Below are 25,193 nucleotides of genomic sequence, written 5' to 3' on the forward strand. Positions count from 1 at the left end.
TCCCATTCACTTCAGTGTGGAGTGAGATACCTTACTTGTGTTGTGTTGGAGTCTGGCTCTGTATTTCTAAGCACTTTAAGAGAAATAGTGTATGTGATGGCTTGCAAAAGCATTTTAAAATCAATAAAGGGGTGGGAGTGTGCAGAAGGGGACTGAGTTATACCACAGTGGTATTTTTGGTGTATTTTTTTTAATGCTTTGGGGAGAGGGAAGCATTGTGGAGTTAGTTCAGATCAGCATCCCAGTATTGCAATGTAATCTCTTAAAATATGTAATTGACACATGAAAAATCCCTGTGTTGTTAATGTGGATGCCTGATTTCTCCCCATGACTAAGATAAACACTGGAAGTGCAATCTTTAATCAGGTGCTTTTAGCACTCTAAGGGTTTTTTTTTTTTAAATGTCTGTTCTTTTAAATGTCTGCTGAAATGGTTTACAATCGGGAATGTTGGATTCACGGCTCTATTACTAAAACGGTTGGAGTTACACAAGGGTCAGAATGTATGTGAGTGAGTGAACGAGCGGAAGCTCAGACCTCTTGTCCAGAATGGTTTGAGAGTGTGACATTATCTATCAGGAGTCCCTTAAGAAAGGAAGACTAAGAACAGACAGCCTGAATTTAATTCCAGAAAGAGCATTCTGCAGAAACATAAATGTGACAATAATGCAAACAGGAATTTTCAACAAAGAAAGTCTAGGTAAGTGACGGTGATTTGAGCAAAGCTAGGGAAAGTAAGTTATCAGATGTCTCCCTGTCCTGGGGACTGTGTCAGAAACAAAACAGGGGAATGTGGACGGGGGAAAGGAGGGGTGCACAGAAAAGGAGGTATTTTAATTCAGCATTTATTCTTGAACTAGGGCTGGGTTGCCATTTCTAGCTAGAAACTGGAAATGAGTTGCCTGTTTACATATTTTAAGATGAAATGTTAACAGAGTAAATGCCACATAAATAAACATCAGAAACAATACCAAGCACTACTTGAAGGGAGAGATTAGTAGGGCAAGCTCCTCAGCTGATGTAAACCAACATCGTTCCATTGATTTCAGTGAAGCCACTTTGATTTGAGGAGCCGGCCTCTAGATTTCCAGGCCTATTTTTTTGAAATTCAGAGTGAAGCTCTCTAAAGGTAATGCTCAAACCCTTAAGCTGACCCTGGTTTCCAGAAAACTATTTTACAAAATTGGACTTTAATAGGCATAGGTACATCTAGTATTTTCCAACTTGCTGGTCCAAGACGCCCTTAGAAATGCATTTCTAGGTGGAAAGATATTTTATTTTAGCAATAAAAAGAGCTACATCTTCCCCTTCGTTCAGGGGCCACAAGAAGAAGTGTGGAGAAGGAAAGTGTAAAACAACACTTCTGTTTTAAACAGACAGTGCTTTAGAAGTGGCTGAAAGGAAGGATTATCTGGTAGTTAGAGCTCTAGCTTGAAACTCAGGAGAGACCTTGGGTCAAAGACCTGCTCCCCCATAGATTTCCTGTGTGACCTTGGGAAATGTCATTTAGTCTGTCTGTGCCTCAGTTGGGTGTCTGTGCTTCAGTTACCCAACTGTGAAATGGGGACAGTTGCACTTCCCTACCTCACAGGAGTGTTGTGAAGCTAAATTCATTTAAGACTGTGAGATGCTCAGATACTGTGGTTAAGAGGGTCATTTAAATACCTTGGTTAGACTCAAACACAAAAAACAGCCCCTAGGTCAACCCAACAAGAAGTTACCAAGAAATTCTACTGAAAAGAGAGATGCCGTAGGGTAGGAAACCTTATCAGAGCCTGTGATGACAGTGAAAGCTTAATTCAAAACTTCTAAAGTTCTGCATGATGAAGAGATACAGCATTAGCTATACAGAAATTGCTTCCCTGGCACTGGGAAGCTCAGTTCCTTTGTATTTCATATCCTGTGCTGTACAGACCATTTTTTTCCAGAGAAGTCTGCTGTCATGTTCCACTGTTTGGTTAGTGGCCACTGCCTGTAAGGTTCTAGCGGTTCCCTCTAGCAAACCTTCTCTTTTCTTTCCATCTTCCTCTGGAATTGTTTGTTGGCCACAAAGTCAAGCCACTGATGCAGAAAGAGAAGAAATGGCAACAGTGGTTCTAAGAGACGCTCCCATTTCTTCACAATGTTCTGGTGAGTGACTGTGCCCCAAACCACAATGGATAAAAGGCAAATGCTTAAACAGCAGTGAGTTCAGGCAGTGCTAACAGCAGCTAAGGACCTTGAAGAATAGGTTAGGAAGTGTCACAAAGTGTGCTGCAGAATAGCAATCTGCTGCAAAGGGCAGTGACTGATTTTTAATGCGTAGAACCAAAAGGCAACATAGACATCCCACTATAGGTACAGCAACATAGGGTTTAGACATGATAGGACAGACGGAATGGAATGGAGGAAGGCCCATAGAAGGTATCCAAACCCATACTTGTCTCAGTAGAGAAATAAGCAAAGATGTCAGGAACTCTCTGTGTTCTAATACCTGCTTTTGTTAATGACTCACTGTGTGTCTCATTGGTTGATTTCTCTGTGGCTCAGTACCCTAGTGCAGGACACATTTGATGTTGTGAAGATTAGTTAATATGCAGTGCATCACTTTTGAAGATGCAGCGGTAAACCTCATTATACTGGGTCAGGTTGGGTATCTTAAAATTAACCCATTTTGAATGTCAAGCAAAATGGTCACCATGATATTAACCTGGTTGTGCTTTTTTCCCCCTAACGGTGTCAATGGGATTCCTTAGTCAGAATGGGAAAGATCACAAGTAACTGGTGACTCTCAAGTATTTGAAATAATAAACCGTGTGTGTAAAAGAGGCTTGTTCTTCTAAACCTGGCTGCCTGGTGTGCTCAGCACGGTCCTGTTCATGTGGGATTTTTTTACATCACAACTCCCTGTCCTGGAAGTGTTTGTAATGGGGGCTGTGTGAAACCTTCCACCTTTTTCAGAGATTCCACAGGAAACCCAACGTCTCAGTGTTCCAAGCGAACCTCTGCCCAGGTTCAACCAGCTGGGTGAAAAGTTTACCCGAGTGCCAGAGATCCATGGCTTCGCCCTTTGCTCGCTGGCTAGTGTAGCTGGCTAGGCACACAGGAAGGAATAAACTGTTCCATGAAAATGAGCTAAATAGCTTCCTCCAGTCCCCCAGAGCCCGGGGGAAGAATTGAAACTCCTGGGACCTTGTGTGGACAGTAATGTCTCACTCTAGCCCTTAGTAGTCTTCAGCCCATTCCCCTTGCCAATGCAGGATTGTTCCTGGGTGCTTTGTCTAATCCTGTTTGTAAATTATTCATACAATAGGATCACACTTCTTCCCTTTGGAGACCATAGCCCTCTTTTCTAGTAAATTTCACCATTGAGACTGATTTGTCCTGATCTTAAAGCCTACGTTTTTCTTTTGCTTCATTTCAGCCCATTCTTCTTAGTGACACCCCTTTACAACTTCCTGAACAATTCTTCTTCCTCACTGATATTTACACCCTTTAAATACTTGTAAGCAGTTATTGTATTTCTTTTCTGTGGTCAGTTAGCCATGGGATTCAGAATTGCTCTTTCCAAGTGTCTTCACGGGTCATTCCCTGTAGCTCTTCATCTTAGTTGCTTTGTTCTGAAAATTCTATATAACTTTTTGACTTCCTGCTGGCAGCATAGTTGGTTGGATGTGGTATCCCCAATGCCATAGAGAGGGAGTATCACTCATCTGCTCCAGGACATCGTGCCTCTGTGACTGTGGTTCAAAACTGCACAGACAGTTTTACTTAGATAATATCTGGAGATGGGTCAGAGCTTCAAATTTCCAGTACACATTTTTGCCCCCTCCCAAGAGACTCAGCATGTTTAGATGCAGAGTTTTGTTTGAGCCCATTAGATTAGAGCCAGCTTTGAAATCTAGCTCCAGGTTTGGATTCAGAATTCTCCAAAGTCTGGACAGGGGTTTTGGAATTATCCCTTCTCTGATTTGCTGCATGCTGTCACCCCTAAGTCTGTTCTGACTACTCTCACAGCATCACCCTCCCATCAAGCACCTGTTTTCCCAACACTATCATAAGGATTGCAGTTACAGTATGTAGCTGCTAATTAATATCCCTCTGCAGCTGGTTCCTAGAGGCACTGACAACCTGACTCCACTCCACTGAAGTCATCGGGCATCTTTCCCTTCATTTCAATGGGGGCTGGATCAGCCTCTCCAACATTTTGGTGGGTGAACGCTGTTCTCCCGCCCACCCCCCACGCACTCTGTCTACAAATCTCTGCCAACCATGATGTGATGTTGTTTTAAGCCCATCACTCAGTTAAAACATTCTGCTCTAGCTTGCATCATCTGTTTTCAGTTTATCCAGTTTTACTGAGATGTTATCTCTTTGCCATGCTGGTGAAATGTCATGCTGAAGCAGACTGTACCTTGGAATTCCACTCATGCATATGCTCTTGCACCATGACTGCCAATTTATCTCCGGTTTTAATAGAAGATAATATGATCGCTTTGCAGGGCACTGTTATAGTAATCCCACAAGTGGACAAGACCATATAATCCTCACATTCCATGCAGGGAAAAAAGCTCCGTAGATCTAAACATAAATGACCAGCGGTGTGTTATTTTAAGTTTGAAAGCTTGGAGGCAGGGTTTAAAGGCCAGCCTAATGGCATTTTTTTTATGAGCTGTCTTAAGTCCCCTTGTCTCTTGCTAGTGTTGCATCAGACAGCAGTGATACTTTGGTGCAGAATCTGTAGCTTCTGTTCTCTGTGCACTTTAAGCCTTTATATGTGGCTGAACTAAGCAAGCTGGAGACTTGGAGCAAATGCTGGCTCTGGTCTAAATTTCTTTTGATCCCAGGACTGTCACAAAACATAAAACAGCCCTATAGATGGATAAAGTCAGATTGCAAGCCTGCTTCTGGATGCTGCATGCTATTCCAGTTTGCATGCGTTCTCTCTCCCCTTGGAACTGGGAGACGAGCTAGTAATGTGAGAGAGAGGTTTCACTGCCAGGCAGATCTTCCTTCTGCCATGGACAAGCTCAGCTTTACTGTAAATTAGAGAAGCCTCAGGCTGACTCACACTGCTCTGCATCCAGGTTAGCGAGCCAGAATAGCCAGAACACAGTCTACATCAGCCGCCTTCCTCGGAAGCCCCCTGCACCAAGGCAGGCCAGCGTAGAGCCAGTGTGCCCTTATGTTGGGGGGGATTCCATGAGGGCTGTTTCTGCTCATTTACACCATGTTCCCATCATTGATAAAGCTGAATGTTTGTCACAACCATGACAAAATCTGGGATTTATGGGGTTGTTTCACAAAATGTCAGAATCTTTGCCACTCCCGTTTTCTGTGTGTGCACAGTGCGTGTTTGTGTTCAAAGACGAAGTCAGCAGCACAACTATGAGCCAGATCCTTGGCAAGTAGCACCACTGAAGTTAGTTAAACAACCGCAAAGAGTAACTATTAATGGAATGATTTTGGATTGGAGCGAGGTCTCAAGTGGGGCTCCACAGGGATCTTTTCTGAGTCTGGTGTTGTTTAACATCTTTATTAATGATTTGGATGTAGGTATAGAGCATACTGATCAAATTTGCACATGACACAAAGCTGGCGGGGGGGGAAGGTAGCCAACATTTTGGAGGATAAAGCTAAAATTCAGAGGGATCTTGATAAATTGGAGAACTGGGCTGTAGATGACAAAATGAAATTCAACAATGACACATGTAAGGTGCTACACTTAAGGAATAAAAACCAAATGCTTAAGTACAGAATGGAGGATAACTGGCTTGACAGCAGAACTGCTGAGAAGGATCTGGGAGTTGTGGTGGATCACAACCTCAGCATGAGTCAGCATGTTACAAAAAAAGCAAATGCAATTTTAGGTTGCATTAACAGAGGCATAGCATGCAAGTCACAGGAGCTGATAGCGCCACTCCACTTGGTGCTGGTTAGCCCTCAGCTGGAGTAGTGTGTCAAATGTTGGTCACCAATGTATAGAAAGGATGTAGAGAGAGTGGAAAGGATCCAGAGGCATGTGATAACGATGTTCAAAGGGATGGAATGCAACCATATGAGCAAAAGCTGAAGGAACTGTGAATGTTTAGTTTGGAAAAGAGGAGATTAAGGGTGGCCATGATAGCGGTCTTCAAATACTTGAAAGGCTGCCATAAAAAGATAGAGAAAAGTTGTTCTCACTTGCCACAAAGGGCAGGACAAGAGGCAATGGATTCAGACTACAGCATAGAAGATTTAGATTAAATCTCAGGAAAAACTTCCTAACTGTAAGAACAGTAGGACAATGGAACAGATGCTCGAGAGATGCCATGAAGCTCCTTCACTGGAGATTGTCAAAAGGAGGCTGGATAGGATGGTTTAGACCCAACAAATCCTGCATCTTGGCAGGGGGTTAGATTAGATGACTCTTGTGGTCCCTTCTAATCCTATGATTCTAAGTTAATGCCAATACAGCACCTGAGGATCTGGTCCTCAGTAGTTCAGAAATGCAGACCATGCTTTATCAAAGCCTGATATACCAGCCAGGGCTCTATGAAATGTTCTGGGCCAGCTCCATGGCTGGTGTAAATCAGCCTTGACTTCAAATACAGCTATGACATATTCTACCAGCTTGAGGGCCTAGTCCCTTATCTATATTTCATTCTGCTAATTTATATGGTTTTAAACTACTACAAGCTCCTACTCAACAGTTTTCTAATAGAAAATAAACCTGCTAGTAATTAGAGCTGTTTTGAAAACTACACAAACACTTACAATATCTACTTCATTTTAGGTGACTTTTGCTAGCAATCACGTTTAACGAAAATGTAGTTTCTGTCAAAATTTTCCAACCAGCTGCTACTAATTTAAAATATGAGTAGCCATGATTTTTGCATTTTTAGAACACCAAAATGATCCCTTGCAAGTTTGCTATAGTTCTTACTGTAACAAGCAACCGGCCTGAATGTAATTAAATCTGGAAGATGGCAGCCTTTGTCGGTTAGTCAGAAGGATGGCAGGCTATATAGAATAGATACATTGGACATTTTTCATAGAATGTAATGGGCTATCTCTGTAAATCCTCACTCAGTCAATGCTCTCACTGACTGCTCAGCATCTCTGAAAATCAGGCCACTTACATGGGTGCCTCAGTCCTGCAAAGATTTACTCACATGGTTAACGTTACATTCTGTGGATATTCCCATGGAGTCAACTGAACTACTCCTGGTGCAAAAAGTTAAGCATGTACATCAGTCAGTCCTCGCAATCTCAGGGTCTAATTATGGATTAAGATGCTTAACTTTAGGCATTCACATTAAAAAACTTTGGCCTGATCATATTTTTTAAAGCCATTTCCATTGTTTTAGATACATACACCACCACATGCTTTGGAAAAATTACTAGAGTTTGTTTGTTTTATTAAGGTGAACCAGAGCCGAACTGGCTTGTTCCTTTCTGAGCTGTTTATCTTTTGTTCCTTCTTTCTTTATACAGGGTTGCTTTTCTCCTCTTGAGTTACCCCATCCACCTCTTTGCGCCTCATAGTTCACGCTTGTATTCCCTTTCTTGCTCTTCTTTGGAAAATACTTCCCTAATTATAACTCTCAAAAGCAGCGAAGGTAGGAAAACACAAAAGAACAAGACAGACAATTTCTGCATGATGGTGCCGGCTTGCTTTGCCTCAGAGGATTCTACGATCAGACAAAATTTCCCCTTCCTACTGTGATGGTCTGAGTTACTATCCAAGGACTATTTGATATAAATTGGAATGATTTTAAACCTATTTAATCCCTTTGGAAAGTATGACAAAAAGAGGAATCTAACGTTTCAGGCAAGGACTGCAAAAACCTAGTTAACATTCGAATAGGGCCAGCAGCATGAAGGGGTATCTGTTCACAGCACAGCAGTGTAGATGCCTGTAGGGGTATGCAAAGAGGATTGTGTCTATATTCAGCATCTCCCTGGGTTCAAAGGGGCCTTTGAAGTGATCCATGTTAGGTAGTGAAAGGAGATGAGGATTTCTGTTCACTGTGGAGTGAGCTGGAACACACAATGGAAGATGATCCAGCAGGCTCAATGCTCATTGTGTACCTTAGAGAATCGGAAACTGAGGCTGCACCAGCCTTTTTTCTCTCAAATTTCCCTCTGTTGCTAGCAGGGATGCAGCTCCGTGGGGGGTAGCAGAGGTGGGAACACTGGTGGAGAGAAAGCATTAATGAGCTGCCAGCAGTTTAAGCACCATGGTTCAGTGGCTAGGGAGGCAGAGTAGCAGGCTGGAGCTCTGGGTTCTCTTCCTGGCTCTGGGTGAATTTGGTCAGGCATCTTCACTTTTCTCTGGCTCTTTCCCCTCCCGCCCTTTGTCTCTCTTGGCTGTTTAGGTAGCCAGCTCTTCAGGGCAGGGACTATTTTTTGTGAATGTACCATGTCTTGCACAATGGGGCCTGATCTCAGCTGAGCACTCTGGGCACTCCCACAATAGATATAAAAGGTTCTAGATGATATGGAGGTACAGTAGAACCTCAGCATTACGAATACCAGAGTTACAAACTGACCAGTCAACCACACAGCTCATTTGGAACTGGAAGTACGCAATCAGGCTGCAGCAGAGACCAAAACAACAATAAAACCCAATACAATACTGTACTGTGTTAAACATAAACTTCTAAAAAAATAAAGGGAAAGCACCATTTTTCTTCTGTATAGTAATTTCAAAGGTGTGTTAAGTCAAAGTTCAGTTGTAAATTTTTGAAAGAGCAACCATAATGTTTTGTCCAGTTACGGACGTTTTAGAGTTACGAACAACCACCATTCCTGAGATAGCAGCAAAGAGTCCTGTGGCACCTTATAGACTAACAGGCGTATTGGAGCATGAGCTTTCGTGTATTCATCCGACGAAGTGGGTATTCACCCACGAAAGCTCATGCTCCAATACGTCTGTTAGTCTATAAGGTGCCACAGGACTCTTTGCTGCTTTTACAGATCCAGACTAACACGGCTACCCGTCTGATACTTGACATTCCTGAGATGTTCATCACACTGGTGGCTGCAGATGTCTTACCTACATTACAGCTCCTCATTATTGCTTCCACAGGTAGAGTTGCACAGTGGGAGCAGCTGTGGGAAATTCTAGGGGGAAAAGGCGAGTGGAGACAAAGCCTATGAGAGGAGACACCTGAGCTCTAGGAAGTAAGTACTTGAGTCATGGCACTGTAACTCCAAGGCTTTTCCTCATCTCCTGATGCTGTTACCTACACTTGGGATTAGACAGGCTGGCGTTGCCTTTCATTCGCTCCCCTTTGATACTTTTGATTTAGGCTGATGGGGCAATCTTGTGGATTGGGGGGAAAAGGAAATGAACTTCTGCTCTCTGGGGAGAGACTGAACGAGGGGAAAAGCTTAGTGCTAACCAGGTCTGGAAAGCAGGGCCAAAGGTATTTAGGTTTCTAACTCCCCTTGATTTCAATGGGAATTAAGTGCTTAAATATCTTGCCACTTACATTTCCAAATGATGTAGCTGAAATTTATTGTGTTTATGGCTGCTATAGCACGGGATTTTTCTCGATTGTTTCAGCAACATTAGAACAAAATCCCCATACCACCTTGTGAAAAAAGAAGAAACAAATGTTTCAGCATCTTGATGATCTTCCACAAGTCACACTGAATAAAATGAAGGAATCTGAAGAGAACGTAATGGGGAATGTGCAGGGAACATGTCTGGCTCTCTATGTAACTAGCTGGGAGATGGTAATGAAAAATAAAATCAATGCCATTTGTTTTAGAAATACACATGTGTTTTGAAAAGAAGTGAGATTACAAATGCAACTAAAGAGTGATTTGCTGCTTAGAGCAAAGTTTAACATCATCAGTAGTGGATCATCAGAACAGTGACTTATGTTTCCCCCCTCCCCCAGGGCTGGCACCCGTATTGGGATATGCCATGTTTGTAATCTTCTACTATACTGGGAGCCCTCCAAAGCAGAAGTGACATGGAAAGAATCCCAGAGTTTCCATCTGTTGAATTCCCAAATGACAGTAACTTGATGCCGAATGCAGAGGATACACTCCATGTTATTACTGGTGTAGCGGATCAAACTGCCTGAGCTCCTAGTCATGCATTATTAAGTGAGCTCAGAGAGAGAGAAAAACGGACGCTAGCTGGAAAGGGGATTCACTGGATTTGAAAGGGGAAAATGTCCAATTCATCTTTGTTAAAACCAGACTTCATCCTAACCTGTGAGAAGGACAGGTTGATGGCTGGAATTGAAAGGACAGTAGAGCACCTTTCAAGGACAAAGATGCTACCAGTGAGGCTGAGTTCCTTAGGACAATAAGAAAGACCTTTTACAATCATTTGTAAGAGCTACCCAGGAGATGGAGGGAGGGAGGGATGTGTGCATAGGAACCAATCGTAAAATATAAAGTACTTAGAGTGTTTGCTTTTGCTGAGTCTCTGGGAACAGGAACAGGAATACTTTGTAATTGTGGGAGCTGCCACAATGCCAGATCCTGTACAGATTGTAAAACCCCATCTGCAGCATGAGCCAGCTGCATGCCCAACCAACTGATCCGGGGGCAGGTTTGCCTGCCGCTCAAGCCGAGGTGGAGGGAGCCTGTAGCTCATAAAAATCAGCCCCCAGGCCTGAATTAACCCTCCTGGAGTGAATGCAGAGCTTACCCCAGAGCTAAGGTTGCTGTGCATCCTTTGCAGGTCCAGCCAGGGAAAGGGGGGACAAATAAGCGAGCCCCCTCTCCCCCCACATTCCTCTCTCAAGCAAAACAACCTGCACAATTGTCTAGAGTGTCACATGATGAATCATAAAACACGAAGTGTAACCTGTCCACACACACAGGGAAGTGGTGAGACTCAGCATCACACCTGGTCACCACTAACCTCTCCCAGACCCGCCTTTTATGAATGACCAGCCAATCCCAATCCCAATCATAGAGGCACTGGCATTGACCAATAGCAGCTCCCTCCCAGGGGAGAGCCACCAAGTGGGTGTGGCCCCAGCCCTGTCCTGCAAGCCAGAGCCTGCTTGTAGGACGGACACCCTCCCTAGCTTTTTCCACGTGGGGATTGCAATTCAGTGCATAAGTGGTCTTGTGGATGCTTCCCCCTCTCATTCCTGCCTGATTAACATCCCTGTGGCAACTACTAGGACATAGTTAATGAATTTCTAGCTGGTTTAATGCAGTTAAGCAACTGCATACCAGGAGGACGGACTAGCCCCATATAACTAGCCAGCGCTCTAAGCAGCGAGTGTCTTGCGGACCACCAGTGGCCACAGATCCTGGGCTGACTACCTCTGGTTTAGGAGGAGGGGGAAAGGCCATTCCTGGTGTTTGCAGAAGAGGCATAACCACAGAATGCCAGATATTACACACCTATAGGCTCTGCTGGAGGCTTTGCCACCATGCTGAGAAGTAACGACAGCACCGTGGAATTTGGCCTCCTTGATGTGCTTGTGACATTATAAGCCATACTTTGGGCTAGCCCCAACCTGACCTCCAGAAGTGTCCCACAGTTAGGTGTGTGCATGACATTTGAATGTATTTAGGTAAAGGGCCTTGGGGATGCAAATCAGGGGGCTGGGTGACCCTGTCCGAGGTGCTACACACACAGTAGTGCTTGGTTTTAGGCTGTGATGTAGATATGCTGGGCCAGAGCCTGAGCTAGTGTCAATTAGCATCTGCCCATTTACACCTGCTGAGGATCTCGCCTTGTGATAATAGTTTTTTCCAGGGCTTTTTTGTTCCTTCTCTGATCTTGGCTGAAAGTGCAAACAAATTACTGAACATTTATGAGCCTTGGAAAAGGTTCTGTCTGGCTCAGCGGAAGTTCTGGGTCAGTTTTTATGTAGGTTTAAATGGTTCATTATATCTTCCCCCTCCCCTTTTCTTGTTGATAAGTGGATATAAAGAGCAATAGTTTCCAAATGACAGAATTGTAGCATAACTTGAATGAATACATCCATTACCCCCAAATCATCTTCTCTGGAGAAATGCAAACTTCCGATCTTGGCTCTCTTGCTGCAACATATTCTGGAAAAGATCGCCTTAGGCAATTAGTTTTAATGAGCATTCGGGTATCCACATGGCTTCAGTATTTGTTTAGTGCTGTGGTACATGTCCCTATTGAGGGAAAGCAAATTTCCATATTAATGTGTAAATTTACAAGACAGGCTTTCTTAAGGCTTTGTGTTCTTTTAGCTTCTGATCCTGCTCCCGCTGAAGTCAATGGCAAAACTTTCCTTGACTTCAGCGGCAGCAGGATCATGCTTCTAAACAGAAGCAGAACTGCTGAACCCAAGTGTGTGCATTTGCCATATGTTGTTTTCTCTTCTCTGCTTTCCTCTTCCCCTCTATCTGCGTTATCAAAGAAATGGAGCTGATCACGGGGTGTTTACACAGGGAGTGTAACTCAAGCTCCAAAGTGAATTGTTTTTGGCAGGGGCATCTAGGTACTGCTTGTTGTTTCAGCTGACCTCTTCCATGTCTTCTCAAATGGCTGGGGGGGTTACTGCGGTGGGTCTAACGCATGGTCTTCCTTGGGTTCAAGTTTTCTGTTGTAATTTTCCTTTGATGCATCAGTGTGTCTGAGCTACTCGCTTCCTCTTTTGTATCGTGTTTGAATAAGCTACTGTGGGAGCACTTCTCCACCTAAGGGCCAAATTCTGCAACGTGGATTCACTTTGAATGAGTAGCACTTAGTCATCTGAGTAGTTTCCACAGGGATGCCATAAATGGGTGTCGCAGGGGCTCTTTTGGTAGTACCTTCACCTCCGTGTCACCTGTTCAAATCCATTCTGGTCTTCTTAGGTTCTTATACTACAGACACCACCATTGATATCAGAGTGCCTTCACCAGGACCAAGTTCATGTTCTCAACAAGTCCTGCACATGCTTCACTATAAGCCCATCCTTTGAAAATATGGTCCTTGAGGTCAAGGAAGTAATATGAATTATTCTGTGCATCAGCTGCAATGGTCTGGACAGCAGGGCCGGTGCAAGGATGTTTCGCGCCGTAGGCGAAGCTTCCACCTTGCGCCCTCCCCCGTCCCCGAGCCCCCGCCCTGAGGCGCCCCCCACCTCCCCGCGGCAGCTCCGCACACCACCACCCCTGCTCCATGCACGAGCACCCCGAGCACGCCGTCACTGCTTCACTTCTCCCACCTCCCGGGCTTGCGGTGCCTAAGCTGATTGGCGCCGCAAGCCTGGGAGACAGGAGAAGTGAAGCAGCTCACCCCTGCTCCGCCTCCTCTTCCATGTGTGCTTGGGGAGGAGGCAGGGCAGGGGTGAGCTGGGGCGGGGAGTTCCCCTGTGTGCTGTCCCCCCCTTACTTGCTGCAGGAGGCCCTCCTCGCGCTCCCCTGCCCCAGTTCCCTCTGCCTAAATGCTGGCGGCGACCGGGGTGGCAGAAGATCTGTCCGCTGCGGTCACTGCCAAAGAAAATGCCGCCCCCCAAATCCTAGTGCCCTTGGCGACTGCCTAGGTCACCTAAGTGGTTGCACCGGCCCTGCTGGACAGCCAGAAGAGAATGCTTTACTTTGTAAGGGTTGATCCAAAACCTACTGAGGTCAATGACCATCTTTCCAAAATCAGTTTGGACTATCTAGAGTGTGAAACACCCCAAATTCCCTTCTATCCCATTTCTCAGTTATGTTTCTCTAGTGGCTACAACACCAGAATGGAGAACAGTCAGTTCAAAGACTGACAATCCCAGCTGAAACATGTCAATTTTGAATATCCCATTTAAAAAAAAAAAATCAAACGGGAGGGTGTGTAAAATATTTGAGCCTTGGAGCATTTGCAATGTGTGTCCCAACAAGATATTATGTATGGGTCTTATACAATGATTTAGTCTGATTAATAACAAAAGATAGGAACTATAGTAACTGCCATATCTCATGCCCCTCTGATATGCAGCTCATCTTCTTAAAGAAACAGAGAAATCCCCAAAATGTTTGGAGTACGTTTTGTCTTTTTTTTAAGAACAAGATGAAATAAATAATCCTATACCTTTCATAGGGCCAGATCCTCAGCTGCTGTAAATCCACATAGCTCTATTCAAGGCAGTGGTGCTAGCTTGAGTTACAGCAGCTGGGGATGTGAGCCATATAATTTAATGACTTCTTGTAAGGTTGCTTTTCAGGACTTTCAGGAAATATCTTCCATGTATTTATTTATTTTTTTAATTTTGGAGGCCCCTGCACATGCAAACACACACTCTGTTTCAGAATCATTTTTTTAATGTAACCATAATCTGTTTAGCATGTGATTTTATTTTGGTTGCTGAAATTGTGCCATCCTGTTCTCTTCCATTTCGGTTCACCTGTTTTGTCCATCACTGTGGTATCTGAACAACTGTGAAAATAAGGTTCTATGAAGTTATCACTCTCTGGGGAGATTTTGCTTATATTGTTTAGACTAATGTTACACCAGGGTACATGCCAGGGATGCCGACCCGTACTTCCTCCATTCATTCCAAAGCAAAGTCCTCTCCAAATTCCGTACTAGTCTGTATAGCCCTTTATGTGCTACCTTCATGCTTCCAGGTGGGTAGAGGAAAATATGGGTTGGCCAGATCCCATTGTAGCTGAGTTCTGGGTGAAGTGGCTGCTCATTTGCCCCGGTTCTCCTGAGAAGTTACTCCAGCTCCGAGCTGGGCTCCAAGGCTTGGGCACTGCGGAGAGCAGCGAGGGGCTAACGGGCTGTTTGCACAGAGAAGAGCAGAGGCAGGCAGGAAAGGGTGAGGAGTCAAATAGCCAATGGTCTTGCAAGGACAGATGACTGATTACGGGGGAGCATCCCATGCAGGGACAGAAGCTTCTTCTCTTACCTCAGGCAAATCCCAGATTCCTCACATAGTCAGCTGAACAGGTGCATAGTGGCATTCTGACACAAGGAAGAAAGGAGAGCAGTAGAACAGAGACCCTGGACTTCAGAAAAGCAGACTTCGACTCCTTCAGGGAACTGATGGGCAAGGTCCCCTGGGAGAATAACATGACGGGGAAAGGAGTCGAGGAAAGCTGGCTGTATTTTAAAGAATCCTTATTGAGGTTGCAGGAACAAACCATCCCGATGTGTAGGAAGAAAAGTAAATATGGCAGGCAACCAGCTTGGCTTAACAGTGAAATCCTTGCTCGTCTTAAACACAAAAAAACAGCTTACAAGAAGTGGAAGATTGGACAAATAACCAGGGAGGAGTATAAAAGTATTGCTCAGGCATGCAGGAGTGAAATTAGGAAGGCCAAATCACACTTGGAGTTGCAGCTAGCCGGAGATGTTAGGAGTAACAAGAAGGGTTTCTTCAGGTATGTTAGCAACAAGAAGAAAGTCAAGGAAAGTGTGGGCCCCTTGCTGAATGAGGGAGGGAACCTAGTGACAGAGGATGTGGAGAAAGCTAGTGTACTCAATGCTTTTTTTGCCTCTGTCTTCACAGACAAGGTCAGCTCCCAGACAGCTGCACTCTGCAGCACGGTATGGGGAGGAGGTGACCAGCTCTCTGTGGAGAAAGAAGTAGTTCGGGACTACTTAGAAAAGCTGGACGAGCACAAGTCCATGGGGCCGGATGCACTGCATCCGAGGGTGCTAAAGGAGTTGGCTGATGAGATTGCAGAGCCATTGGCCATTATCTTTGAAAAATCATGGCGATCGGGGGAGGTCCCGGATGACTGGAAAAAAGCTAATGTAGTGCCCATCTTTAAAAAAGGGAAGAAGGAAGATCCAGGAAACTACAGGCCAGTCAGTCTCACCTCAGTCCCTGGAAAAATCATGGAACTGGTCCTCAAGGAATCAATTCTGAACCACTTAAAGGAGGGGAAAGTGATCAGGAACAGTCAGCATGGATTCACCAAGGGCAAGTCATGCCTGACTAACCTAATTGCCTTCTATGATGAGATAACCGGTTCTGTGGATGAGGGGAAAGCAGTGGATGTGCTATTTCTGGACTTTAGCAAAGCTTTTGATACAGTCTTCCACAGTATTCTTGCCAGCAAGTTAAAGAAGTATGGGCTGGATGAATGGACGGTAAGGTGGATAGAAAACTGGCTAGATGGTCGGGCTCAACGGGTAGTGATCAATGGTTCCATGTCTAGTTGGCAGCCGGTATCAAGTGGAGTGCCCCAAGGGTCGGTGCTGGGGCCGGTTTTGTTCAATATCTTCATTAACGATCTGGAGGATGGTGTGGACTGCACCCTTAGCATGTTTGCAGATGACACTAAACTGGGAGGAGTGGTTGATACGCTGGAGGGTAGGGATAGGATACAGAGGGACCTAGACAAATTAGAGGATTGGGCCAAAAGAAATATGATGAGGTTCAACAAGGACAAGTGCAGAGTCCTGCACTTAGGACGGAAGAATCCCATGCACTGCTACAGACTAGGGACCGAATGGCTGGGCAGCAGTTCTGCAGAAAAGGACCTAGGGGTTATGGTGGACGAAAAGCTGAATATGAGTCAACAGTGTGCCCTTGTTGCCAAGAAGGCTAATAGCATTTTGGGTTGTATAAGTAGGGGCATTTCCAGCAGATCGAGGGATGTGATCATTCCCCTCTATTCAGCACTGGTGAGGCCTCATTTGGAGTACTGTGTCCAGTTTTGGGCCCCACACTACAAGAAGGATGTGGATAAATTGGAGAGAGTCCAGCGGAGGGCAACAAAAATGATTAGGGGGCTGGAGCACATGACTTATGAGGAGAGGCTGAGGGAACTGGGATTGTTTAGTCTGCAGAAGAGAAGAATGAGGGGGGATTTGATAGCTGCTTTCAACTACCTGAAAGGGGGTTCCAAAGAGGATGGATCTAGACTGTTCTCAGTGGTAGAAGATGACAGAACAAGGAGTAATGGTCTCAAGTTGCAGAGGGGGAGGTTTAGGTTGGACATTAGGAAAAACTTTTTCACTAGTAGGGTGGTGAAGAACTGGAATGGGTTACCTAGGGAGGTGGTGGAATCTCCTTCCTTAGAGGTTTTTAAGGTCAGGCTTGACAAAGCCCTGGCTGGGATGATTTAGTTGGGTTTGGTCCTGCTTTGAGCAGGGGGTTGGACTAGATGACCTCCAGAGGTCCCTTCCAACCCTGAGATTCTATGATTTTATGAGTCTATGATTCTGTAGACTCCTTGTTATAATGTATTTATTTATTTGTATTACCATAGCTCCTAGGAGCCCTAGACATGGACCAGTATCCTATTGTGCTAGGTACTGTACAAACTCAATCATTTCCTTGTACAGATTTTCAACTGTGCCCAGGAGAAACTGTCTCTTGTGTGAATGCACCACATTTGGCCCTACAGTTGTGATTACCCATAGCCAATCTAATATCCTTGAATATCATGCAAAGCTCTCTGCCCCACAGCCCCTTTCCTTTTCCCTATGCCCCCCTGAAGTAGGCTGGTTTCTGCCCCTAGGCTGGGCGATCTTATGTAATTTCCTAATACTTGGGTTACTTCCTATCAAGTTGGGCTTTCTTCAGCAAGGGGGTATTGATTTGCTTAGAGACGGCTATCTGCAGAAGGGCTGAGTGCTTCACAATTTATTGAACGGCAGCCTAAGGTTTTTGCTGATTACCACTGCTTGTACTCTTTGGATGAACAGCAGTCGAGTGCAGGCAATGAGATCGTATGTATGTGATTGTTCTTTCTAGTGCCTCTTTCAGAAAAAAAATATATATGCGGGAAGAATTCATCTTGAGACATCAAGAGCTTTAGCTCTGTGTTTTTCCAACGTCCTGCCTCTAAGGTACATCATTACTAGCATCAGATTTCCTTATGTATAGACCATTAAGTACTTAAATCTCTCCACGCACTTAGCCAAGTGTTTTGCCAAAAAACCTAGAATTTCTATGCTTTAAAGGCACAAAGTCTTCCATTTGTTTCTTAATTATAGGGTTGAATACACAATTAAACTGCAGCTCTGTCCCTACATGCATGGAATGTAACACCACTTTACTTTGTCTCACATGAAAGACAACTTGTAAAAGCCACAGATGAGTAATAAAACTGTAAGGACACTCATAAGAAAGGAGGGAACCCTTTTCAAACAAAAATAAAAAACCGTTCAGTAAATCATTGGGCTTTTTAGGATAAAAGACAAAAAGCTCTTGGTCAGGAAGTGACTCTGTCTGAGAACCGAACTTCCGGAAAATGTGGTTTTTGTGGTAGAGAGCCCATCTGCTCATAACCACAAAGAGGGTGGGGCCCTTAATAGATGATATGCAGCGTGGATGTAGAATAATGCTGACTTTTGCACTGTAAATCGGGCAAATCCAGTGCTACGACCCACTATGCAGCGTCACTCCTGGTCCCGTTTCGGTTTAGATGCCGGTAGTGGCAGATACTAAAAGCTTGCTCCTATTAAAGGATGATAAAACACTTAGCTGCAGCAGCACGTTATAGGTGATTTTACACAAGCTGAGCCTGCACCATTGAAGTGAGCGGTAATTCTTCCACTGGCTTCTGTGGGAGCATGATTGAGGTCATACTAATGTATCCCGCAAAAGGCTGCAGACCTGATTCTAACGTGTTCTACTCCTGCACTTGGGGCAGGGACAGGAGCAGGGGACAAAGGTGGCTTTGAGCCACATTTCTGCTTCCATATGCTGAGTCCAGGTGGCAGCTGAGCTGGCCTGTAGTCTATTTAGAGCAGCTTCAGGGCTGCTCTTTATTTACTTTCTGCTTCTTGTGGCCTCCTGTGAGTCCTGAGAAGCAAAGAACAGCTGTTGTGATCTAGCCATGTCCCTCTCCCCTGATCCTCCCCAGTCCTGGGGGCTGGGAGTAGTGCCAATGCAGAGCTGTTTCACCAGAGCTGCACCAGCTGGGGCACCTGCTTCTGCCCATTAAAGGTTTTTTTATGCTGCCAGAGCAACATAAGCGAGTCTTAGCATGACAGAGGCTCCATCCTTATGTATACACATGAAGAAGTGTATTTGGAAAGAAACAAGCTTATAAATCCAAAATATGATTGACAGCAATCAAACAAAAACTCGGGCTTTTGCACATAGATAAATAGAGGTAATGAGACAGTGCCTATAATAAATACACCACGTTACTCTTGCTGTTACTTTAAAAGAAGTGTGCCCTCTGTTTCCTAGCAGAATCATCATCAAAGCTTGAAAGAAGCATCAGCAAAGAGATGCCTGCTTCACACAGAGCATATAATCTTCATTTTAACCTGTGATTATTTTCCTCTGAAAGATCAAATTAGCTGCTTCAGATCCATGCCTAATTAAATGTTTTTCTTGCCCCCATTCCAGTGCCAAATTCCTGCATAATAAAACAAGTTTTATCACCCAGCAGAATTATTTTTTTAGTCAGAACATGCTTGTCATTCCAAACAAATTAGATAAAAAAGGGTGGGTTTAGCCACATTTCTGCACGCTAATAAAACAAAATGGTTAACAATCCTCACTGGGCTAAAAATGCTGTTTTGCAGACTGCAGAGACCAATACGGGTAGTGCTCCCTCACTGTGAATTGAAATGCAAATACGCATTGTACTGCATACCAGTCACAGCCCATTGTGGGTCTATGAAGCTGAAGTTTAGTGACTTTGTAAAGGAAACATGTAGGCTGTGTGATTGCATTTTTAAGAAAGCATAATAGGGCTTTTGTCTTCTGTTTTTTCCTGTGTAGCATGTTACAGCTGGTTTTCAAGCCTACCTTAATCTGCACCTATATTTCTGGACAGTTCTCTTGCCAATTCTGTACTTTCTCTTTTTCCTCACCTGGATGTCTCAGCAGATAGCTAACATTTTTGCAGTAATTGATCGTTTGCTAATTTTTTTGGTGGGTATTTGCAGAATCATAGCCTTAATGTTCATTGGACACCCACGTGACAAGAGCATAAACCCACCCAGTGGTAAGGCCTCCGGGACCAAGAGCAACACCCCATTCTAAAGCCCAGGGCATAGGCCCTGATACTACAGTCTGTCCTATTGGGCACATCACTTAAGCATATGCTTAAGTCCCATTGATTTAAAGTTCAGCACTAGTGAGTAGCCCAGAGGATTCAGGGGGCCTGGGGTCTGCGGCAGCGGGGTGCCCCCGCTTTGGTGGTAATTCGGCGGCGGGGGGTCCTTCCGCTCCGGGACCCGCTGCCGAAGTGCCCCGAAGACCCGGCACTTGGGTGGCGGGTCCCACTTCGGCAGTAATTCGGCGGCGGGGGGGTCCTTCCATCCCAGGGCGGAAGGATCCCTCGCCGCCGAAGACCCAAAGCGGAAGAAGCTCCGGGGGCCCAGGCCCCACGAGAGTTTTCCGGGGCCCCCGAAGCAAGTGAAGGACCCCGCTCCAGGGCCTCGAAAAACTCTCGTGGAGGCCTGGGGCAAATTGCCCCACTTGCGCCCCCCCCCCCCCCGGGCAGCCCTGATGAAAATAAGTGCTTTGTCTGAACTGGGGCCTTTACAGCCAGTGAAAGCAGTAAGGAATGGCATATCAAGAACCAAGTAGTCATTCTTTTCTTCTCACCGTGAGCTTTCATGAGAGAAAAGGACACTTTTCTGCCATGAAAATGATGACACCCATGTGTAACACACATGCCCAATTTCTACCTGTGGTAAATACAGAAAGGAATAGAATTTTTGCTGTTTTCAGCACGTAAAATCTGAGCTCCCTGGCTGAAAGGTGAAAATTTACCATAGATCCAATGTCTATTTGTGTATGTAACTACATGGAAGGTTGGTTCCGAAATGTCACGCAGGCTTACTGGGGAAGTGGTTGTTGGATGGTTCGGGGAAGTAGGGGTTTTGGACAGATGAAGTGATCTGAAGCATCCATAGTGCATTTGGAATAAGTTACGTGGTTTGTTTGTTAACAGGATATTTTAAAGTAAAATTCCCATCTGTAAAATGCAGTCCCTGCTCTTTTTAATTCGTTGTTTTATAATTTAAAAACTAACTTTAAATAGTTGATGATCACAGGTCTCTGCAGTGGGTTTTAAACACCAGGATCTGACAGCCACGCTGCTATCACTGCAATACATATATGAGTAATAAATGTTCTCAAGCTTCTGGCTGTAAGGAAAAGTGCACGGAAGTGAATAACTCGGAAACATTTAAAATGTTGAGGCTCCTGGGGTCCCCAGAACACTGCTAATGCCAGCATGAGACCTGGGGGGACTTGCAATGGTGTTGGGAGGCGGAGAGCTTCCTGGTAAGTCAACTTAACTCTGATGCCATCCAATGCCTGTGAGGGCTTGGAGTGAGTTTTAATGAGCATCACAGGTATTGTGGGAGGCAGAGCTTTGTCAGACTCATGGTGGGGTGGAGTTCAGGAGGACCCCAAACAACTTCCTAAGGCTTATCTTGATGGAATTGGGCCCCACAGCAAACCTCTTAAAGCTCACCAGTGTGGGACATGGGGAGCCTCTGACTAACCTCCTAGGACTTGCCAAAGGACTGATACACTTGCACCTTATAGACTCCCCTGCAGTCTTAGGGATAGTGTAGGAGGGAGACTCAGGAAATCGGAAGGGAGGGGTGGAGAGTTCCTCTTTGTTCCCTTCACTCCCTAGTCACTGCACAAACACAGAGTAAGAAACAATTCCTGCCCTGGGGAGCTTACAATCTAAATAGACAAGGTAGCCAAAGGATAGAAGAAAGGGATACAGCACACAAGCAGAAGGGTGGTCCCTGAGGCCCTGAGTGGTTGAGTGATTTACCCAAGCACCTACAGGAAACCAGAGGCAGAGTGAGGAACAGAGTCCAAGTCAAATCATCATTCCGCCCTATACATGTACATAGACCGCACTGTAAATTAGAGGATTTGTATATATTGTGCGTTTTAAATATCCTCCACTCCTGCTTGCAAAAGAAATTAGTTCATAACTATTCTTCTTTATTAGTTGTATTGCACTAGCACCTGGGAACCCCGGTAACGCATCAGGACCGCCTTGTGCTAGGATCTGTACAAATACAGAACAAAGATGGCCTCTGCCCCCAGTGAAGTTACAGTTTAAGTGAGATGACAGTTGGATACAGATGGGTGAGAAGAGAAGGAAACAACGAGACAAAATGCACACAACATTTTATAACCTTATGCTACATTCTCTTAGGCTATGGTTGCAGTGTTCTGTTTCTTCCAAAGTAACGTAACACGTCTCCATTTTAATTAAGAGATATACATGCTTCACCCTGGGATGTGAGACTGTATGATCCAGATACTAGTGGAGTTAAAAATGGAAGAGCTATATAAGCCTACGTTCTATAATAAACAAATGCTGGCAACTCAAAGGAGCTCATGTCCTATACAGGAGTTCCCAAATTAGATATTTTTGTTTAAATGACACTGCTGCCCTTACAGCTTTTCTCACCAGCTGTTCTATGGAGTAATATGTTCTATATTCGTTTGTTTACCTTGTCTGCTGTAGGAACGGTTCCCATGACTGTTTCTGTTAGGGAGAAGAGAACACCTGCAAGGAGAGTTTGAACCCCATAATTTTCAATTTTGAAATTACTTGTTCTTCTTGATATTCTTAAGCATCAGTGTGAGTCACGTAAAAGCAATGCTTTAAAAGAAATGAAGTGCTGGTAGTAGGGAGTAGGACCTGGGGCATCAGGGGTTGGTATAACGTCCGTCAAAATTCCACCTCATGTCAGTGATAACACCGAAACAAAGTAAGTGTTCCAGAGCTGTCTCCTATTGTTAATCTTAGAAGCTGGGCATTGTGCAGTCCAGTAACAAGGAGAGAGTCCCTTCCTTAATGAGTTTACAATCTAATCAGAAGACTTCAGCTGCAGCTGAGTGAGAACTGGAAAATAGAGCTCCTTCCGGTTTTGGCTCTCACCCGGAACCAAGTGAAAGGGGCAATTTCAGATTCAGGGATGCAAATCCCCCATGTCTGATATTCCTACCCTTCTGTGTTGGGGTGGACAAGGCCCAAAGGCTCCCTGCTGGAGGCCTCAGGGTCCTGCCACGCCCATCCCAGGAAAGGAGTAGTGGAGAGGTCCTCTAAGAGAGGCTAGAGAGGCTGCAGGGAGCAGCCAGTGAGGGCCCAGCAGGCTCATATAAAAGGAGCTGAAAGGGCCTGGATAGAGCCATTTGCTTGCAGGGATTGAGGAAGCAAGAGGTGCTCCTGGCTGGCTGCATGGGCTAAGGCAGGTGTGCTGCCAGGGAGTGGGGAAGCGAGGGTATAGCTTCTGGTTGGCTGCCAGCACTGACTTGAAACAGGCTCTGGGGGGAAGTAGCCTAGGAAAATACAGTTAGATAAAGGAATGTGGCACGTGGCTGCTACTTAGAGGGTCCCTGCGCTGGGACTTGGAGTACAGTAACTCCTCGCTTACCATCCTCCCGCTTAACATTGTTTCAAAGTTACATTGCAGCTCCATTAGGGAACATGCTTATTTAAAGTTGTGCACTGCTCCCTTATAACGGCGTTTGGCTGCCTGCTCTGTCCACTGCTTGTAAGATTCTGTGGAAGAGCAGCGACTTTACAAGGTAGCATTGCACAAGTTCCTCTTCTCTGCCTCCTCCCCCTCCTTCCCTGTGCTTCCCCCACCGCCAAACAGCTGTTTGGCGGCACTTAGGACTTTCTGGGAGGGAGGAGGAGGAGCGGGGACGTGGCATGCTCCAGAGAGGAGGTGGAGTGGGAGTGGGAAGGGGTGGGCCTGGAGTGGAACAGGGACAGGAAGAGGCAGCCTGGAGCACCCCCCGGCAAAGTCGGCGCCTATTCTTCTGGGGGGAAGCTGCCACTGCTGCTGCACAAGGTGCTTCCTAGCGTCCTTGCCTGGAGTGTGCTGTGCCTGTGTGGGGTAAGCCAGGGGCACCTCCCAAACACAGGACAGTACTGTACAGTATATAATGCCTTTTGTCTGCCCCACCCAAAATTTCCTTGGCACCTAACCCCCTGCATTTACATTAAATCTAATGGGAAAATTGGATTCATTTAACATCATTTAACTCAAAGTTGCATTTTTCAGGAACATAACTACAATGTTAAGTGAGGAGTTACTGTAGTGGGTAGGCCTGGGCCCCCCTCCCCTAACAAGGGAGTGTAGACAAGCCCAGGGAAGGGACTGTCTGTGGAACTGTTAGTCCCTGAAAGGGGGCTGATCTAGACTGACCCAGCTGGAGAGCTGGGGTCAGAGGACTAAAGGGCAGGTGAAGAGCCCCAGGGAGGAAGCCTTGGGGGTGCTGCTCCACCCCAGAGCAGGAACTTTCACATGTAAGCTGGCCAGCTCAGGTACTGAGATAGGTCCTGTTGGTCAGACTGAGGACCAGAGCTTGGGGAAGGCTACAGGACATCACTGAGGGCTTTGAGATAGGTCTGGTTGGACAGCCTACCCCAGAAAGGTGGACAGTGTAGGTGGCTTGGCCAGAGAAGTGAGTCACTGTAGACCCACCGAGAGATCCATCGGCTGAAAGAGGGTGGTTGTGAGAGGCAGGTGCTAACCCCATTACACCTTCCCTGCCTCTGAAATTCAACAGCGCTCCAATTTGAAGTTCCAGTTCTGGCCCATCTCAAGTAAAGTGTTAGAAGTCAAATGCCTATGGTATATGAGCCAGGCACCTTGAAGGTAATTAAAGATTTCCGCACCAGATAAATCTGTATCTGGTTGGATCCAACAGTTTTGATGCCCTATGGGGCTAACAAAGCAATAACAAAGTAATAATTAGGGGCTGTATCCTGAAGGAAAATCTGGCTCATAGAATCTAAACCTGGAAAAGACCTGTTTAGCCCATCTGCCAGCCAGTGCAGGATTGTTCCTAACTATACATGTGCTTAAGGTATGTTTCCAGTCTAGTGCCAAGCACTGGGGATTTTCATCACTTCCCTAGTGGGACTATTCTGCAATCTACTATATAGGAAACATTTCTTGTTATTTTAACTAATTTTTACCTATCTCAATTTATCTCAAAAGCAACTTTGCTCCTGGAGCACATGATAGAAGTTAAATGAAACCATCCTTCTCTTCTTCCGTCCCTTTGGGTTCCATCATGCTCTTCAATAAACAGGTATGATTTATGATGTGTCTTGTTAAATTGGCTACTGTATCTGCACACATATCCAAGGCTAATTTTGCAAGCTTCATGTTGATGTGTGCTCATGTACTAAAGAATAAATTTAACCTCTTAGAACAAACTGTTCTAACTTAATTATCAGGGCAATTAATTCATAGTTAGGCTCATAAAATAAGTTGCTTGTTTTACAGAGTTACTGCGCACCCAGAAAGGGATGTTTGTTTCCAGAGGACATCTTTCTGGCCTTAAAATGTATGAATCTATACAAGTTCATTATTTAGCACTC

At 45.1% G+C, this 25,193-nt stretch overlaps 1 long non-coding RNA gene across 2 annotated transcripts in view; it reads left to right on the top strand.

Annotated features, from left to right (window-relative positions):
* The window catches only part of LOC120404760, a 39,949-nt gene extending 30,257 nt beyond the window's left edge, over positions 1–9,692 (top strand). For both annotated transcript variants that reach the window (XR_005598159.1, XR_005598158.1), the window contains exons 5-6: positions 9,052–9,146; positions 9,532–9,692. This is a non-coding gene — a long non-coding RNA (uncharacterized LOC120404760). The remainder of the gene's footprint in view (positions 1–9,051; positions 9,147–9,531) is intronic.
* The last annotated feature ends 15,501 nt before the right edge of the window (positions 9,693–25,193 follow it).

The sequence above is a fragment of the Mauremys reevesii genome, linkage group 4, assembly GCF_016161935.1.
Source record: "Mauremys reevesii isolate NIE-2019 linkage group 4, ASM1616193v1, whole genome shotgun sequence".
NCBI classification, from domain to species: Eukaryota; Metazoa; Chordata; order Testudines; family Geoemydidae; genus Mauremys; species Mauremys reevesii.